The sequence below is a fragment of the Prionailurus viverrinus genome, chromosome B1 (assembly GCF_022837055.1).
Source record: "Prionailurus viverrinus isolate Anna chromosome B1, UM_Priviv_1.0, whole genome shotgun sequence".
In the NCBI taxonomy this organism is placed as follows: domain Eukaryota; kingdom Metazoa; phylum Chordata; class Mammalia; order Carnivora; family Felidae; genus Prionailurus; species Prionailurus viverrinus.
Window position 1 is genome coordinate 117705931 of NC_062564.1, and position 4978 is coordinate 117710908.

Genomic DNA, 4978 nt, shown 5'->3' on the forward strand with positions numbered 1-4978 from the left:
GAGTTGAACAATCCTTTTGAGAATTTTCATAAAAACATCCTGCTGAGTTATCATACAGGTATGGATCTGGCAGATATATATTTGTGAAATATGAAGAGAAAAATGATCACCAGTGAACTATTGCCTCATTCAGAAGCCTTCCTATCTACATTAAGAAGCCTTTGAAGTGAGAGCTGAAATTCGTTGCTATTTAATAGCTGTATGTGTGGGAAAATTTTTATATTTCAAAGTAAGTGTTCAGTAACTCATCAGAAAAGGACGTCTGATAATTTAAGCTTTTCTATCAAGCTACTGGAGTTGAGGGTGATGAAGGAGGTGGGTAAAATTGTGTGAAATAAAAATGAGGACATTCACTTAAAAATAAACAATACACAATTTTCTCAATAATAATAAGGAAGGGTATGTTAGAATTCTCTGGAAGAGCAAAATTGTCATGGAATGCCCTCAGGTGAACCTACTTCCACCTAATTTAAAATGATTAATGATTTTGCAGACTAGCCTGCAAACGTGATACGCCCATGCTAAAGCAATAGCAATTTAAGTTAAGAACAAATGTTATAAATACAGCATCTAAAGGTACTAGTGACACTCTAACAGGCACTATTAGTTAGGAAGTTAAAATAAAACATGATAGAAAAGAAAAGAAAAGAAATTATATATTTTCTAAATGTAAATGGCTATACTAAAAATTGTTTCAAAAGTTTTTGAGATGTAAAGTCTCTTGGAATCTTTTTTATTTTATTGATTTTTATTTTTCACAGCACTTTTAGGTTCACAGCAAAACTCAGCAGAAGGTACAGAGGCTTCCCTTATCCCTTCCACCCCACGCAAGTGCACAGTATCCCCCACTATCAATATTCCTCATCAGAGTGGTACATTTGTTACAATCAAACCTACATTGATGCATTATTGTCACTTAAATTCCTTCATTTACATTGGAATTCACTCTTGGTGCTGTATAATCTATAGATCTTGACGAATGTATGATTGTGCCCGAAATCCAAGTTTGGCTTCCTGTCACTCGAAAAGCCAACACTCAAGAGACAAGATTCCAACACTCAAGATTCCTTTGATGGGAAACGAATATGAGATTTATTCAGGAGGCTGGCCACCTGGGGAGAAGGCAGACTCTTGTCCAAAGGCCAACTCTGAGGTTTCTGCCTGACTCAGGAGTTTTTAAAGGAGTTTAGGGCAGTTAACATTTCTTGATTACATACAGACTAGATGGTACAGGCTACAGACATTATGTCAGTGTTCGGAGATTGTATTGATGAAATTTTGGGGTGATGGTGGGGTGGTTCAGAGCTGACAGCCAAGAAAGAATTCTTGAAGATGTCTTTGGTGCAAAAAAGTGATTTTATTAAAACATGGGGACAGGACCCATGGTTAGGAACAGCTGCACTGGGGTTGTGATGGGTAACTCATTATATACCCTCAGGTTGGGAGGGTGTCAGGGATACAGTAAATCTCAAAGGAATTTTGGAAGCAAGTTTTCCAGGACCTTGAGGGGCTAGCTGTTGCTAGGAAACACCATTTATTACCATTTAATAACACCTCAGTCATGAGATCCTTTAGATGTATATTGAGGGGCCATAAGCTTGGAGTATGATTGCCAGCATATGTCTTAGGGCAGTTGAGATAAAGGAAGTTGACTTACCTGATCCTCAAGTTTGGGATAATGTTAAGCTAAGGTTCTCTTTTGCCCCCAGCAAAGTGTTACCCTTGAGGCAGCTGAGCTCCTAGAGGGAGGTCACTCTGCTGGTCTCAAGGACTCGTCATTGCGATATAGGCAGTTAAGAGAATTTAATTTTTCATTTGTCTTAGTTTCCCACATTACCATGGCAAGCACTTAAACTCCTTTTCTTTGTTCTTGGATAGCCATGAGTGTCTGAGGAATAGCGCACAAAGTCCAACTGCTGGGGGGGTGGAGAGTGGGGAGGGGGGGATGTGCCAGCCTGTATTTTGCCCTCAGCTTGCCCCAAGATCCCTCCTCAGTATAAGAAAGTCTGTTCCTTAGTGCCTGGAGGTCTGGTTTCTGTTTCCTGATGTGCAGAGGTGTTCTGTTTTTTCTAGGAACGTATGAATGATCATAGATACACAAAGAAAAGTTAATCAGTCACGCAGGTTAAGGTTGTTTGCTAAGGCTTGAAGACTACTAGGTTGGCTGGAGGGCTGAGTTGGCTTCATAATGACATGTATCCATCATTATGGAATCACATAGAGCAGTTTCACTGCCTTAAAAATCCTCTGTGCTCTACCGGTTCATCCCTCCCTCCAACCCCAACCGCTGGCAACCACTGATCCTTTTATTGTCTCCACGGTTTTGTCTTTTCCAGAATTCGTACAGTGGGAATCATATAGTATGTAGCCTTTTACGATTGGTTTCTTTTACTTAGTAACATGCATTTAAAGTTTCTGCATGTCTCTTCATGGCTTGATAGCTCATTTCCTTTTTGGCACTGTCCTGATGGGCCACAGTTTATTTACCTATTACCTATTGAAGGACATATTGGTTGCTTCCCAGTTTGGGCAATTATGAATAAAGCTGCTATAAACATCCATCTGTAGGTTTTCATGTGGACATAAGTTTTCAGTTCATTTGATAAATACCAAGCAACATGACTACTGACATGTATAGTAAGACTATGTTCAGTTTTGTAAGAAACCGCCAAATTGTCTTCCAACGTAGCTGTAGCATTTTCTGTTCTTAATAGCAATTAATGAGATTTCCTGTTGCTCCACATCCTGGAAGCAGTTGGTGTTGTCAGTGTTTCGAATGTCAGCTATTCTGAGATAGTGGTATCTCATTGTGGATTTAATTTGTATTTCCCCAATGACTAACGATGTAGAGTATCTTTTCATATGCAAATTTCCATTGCATATCTTCTACAGTGATGTGTCTCTTTGGGGCTTTTCCCTATTTTTCATTTGGTTATTTGTTTTCTCATTTTGAGTTTTGAGTTTTTTGGGTATATTTTGGATACGATTCTTATTAGATACGTGTTTTGTAAAAATTTTCTGCCAATCTGCTTAAGATTTCAACTAAAATTCTCTTTTTTTAAAAAAAAATGATGAATTAAGCAGAAATTTTTATTTCCAAGCTCATCAAAGATCATGACAAACACAAATAAAGTATCCTTTTAAAAGTGTCCCAGATTAAATCAAAGGCACATCATCAAAGTAAAACCTACCTGTGACATTAAAAATTCATTTAGGCTGTAGTATTTTCACATTATTTTGTTTTTAATCATTTGCAAAATGTGGCGAAGATCACATTTAAACATCTTTTTAAAGACATAATGTAGGGGTTTTTTTTTCCTCTTTAAAAAAATTTTTTAAGTACAACCACAACTATAAAATAGAGGAACTTAAGAAGACAAAGACCAACTCTGCTTCACACACAGGATGGGGCAATCTAATACACAACCCAACATGAATCTTTCCATAACAAGTTTGCTAAGAAATAGCTCCTATGTTTAGTGTTACAAATAAAATAGTCTTCTCATTTAGAAAAATCAGACCATGGGGCGCTTGAGTGGCTCAGTCAGTTAAGCGTCTGACTTTGGCTCAGGTCATGATCTCACAGCTTGTGAGTTCTAGCCCTGAGTTGAGCTCTGTGCTGACAGCTCAGAGCCTGGAGCCTGCTTGGGATTCTGTGTCTCCCTCACTCTCTGCCCCTCCCCCACTCACACTCTGTCTCTCCTTCAAAAATAAACATTTAAAAAAAATAGAAAAATCAGACGTCATTTGATTGATAAAGCCTATTCTTCCTCCTCTTCTATACTTGTTTGTCTTCATGTAGAAACTGTAAATTCACAAGAAATGAACCAGTTTTGATATGCTATAAAAATCTTAAGAACAACAAATTATAAATATTCAATTTTTTAACAAACAAAAATGTTTTCCTTCCCAAAATGTAAACATCCAGTAAATAAAATGAACATAATATTCCAGGCATATAGAAACACCAGTAATTCGCTTATGAAAGAGGTGTGTTTGGTGGTAACATTTTTGTTTGTCTTACATATAAAAGAACTTTATTTTATAAAATAAAATGGCCTGAGAAGAACTCAGGCCATTATTACTTAAAGTCTACTCCTTCACCCAGTCTCCTTACCTGAGTGGAAAAATTCATCAATTTTTATAGAATTTTGGCTATAGCACCAGGCCACAGGAAAGGTCTGAAATATCTAAAGTCATTTGGCTGGAGAAAAGTGTTTTCTTGTGACTTGGAGGCAGCTATTCATCACTTTGTGCTTAAAAGCATTCCCTAGTGAACTTCTTCCCTACAGCCTTTAGGATAAAGCACAGGATCTGGGCTCCTGGAAGGCGTTGCTTCCAGCTGGAACACGTACACTTACACCTTAAACTTCCAGGGCATCCTCGCAGGCATTCGGCGCACAGTTAACTGTTGAAGCTCTGCAGCTGCCTGTGAGCCCTTGACCCTTTCCACCAGCTTGAGCTGCTCCACCCAGTGTGGAAGGCTGTTCACGCAGGCCCCTGAAGACATGACGGCCGCGCCGGGCTCCGAGAGCCTAAAGTTCTCTTGTAATATCATTTCATTTGGCTTTTAGAGTTGAAATCATTACATATTTTTTTTTCCCTTAGTAATACAAGTAACTTAGTTTAAATACTTGATAAGTAACAGTTCATGGAATATTTTCACAATATTTTGAATGAAATTAGATAGGTAGTAAAGTGGGGGTCGGTCTTCAATTAGTCTGAATTTCTCCTAACAAATTTTGTTTTGCAAAAAGAAGAAAATTAAGATGAGAATTAAATTCAGCTAGGAGAACCAGAAAACAGAAACAAAAAAAGAATATTGGTGGTTTAAATAAGATATTTATTTGTCTCTCATGTAGAAGTCCAGGGATATGTATTCTAGAGCTAATATGGTAGCTCTGCTCCACAAAGTCCTGTGGGGTACAAACAAGCTCCTTTCAGTTCACAGCTCCATTCCTCAAAGGTGTGACCCTTA

The 4978-nt window shown here is 38.0% G+C and overlaps 1 pseudogene; it reads right to left on the minus strand.

Moving 5' to 3' along the window:
* Positions 1 to 4265: 4265 nt before the first annotated feature.
* On the minus strand, positions 4266 to 4510 carry LOC125164601 (guanine nucleotide-binding protein G(I)/G(S)/G(O) subunit gamma-10-like; annotated as a pseudogene).
* Between the last annotated feature and the right edge of the window lie 468 nt (positions 4511 to 4978).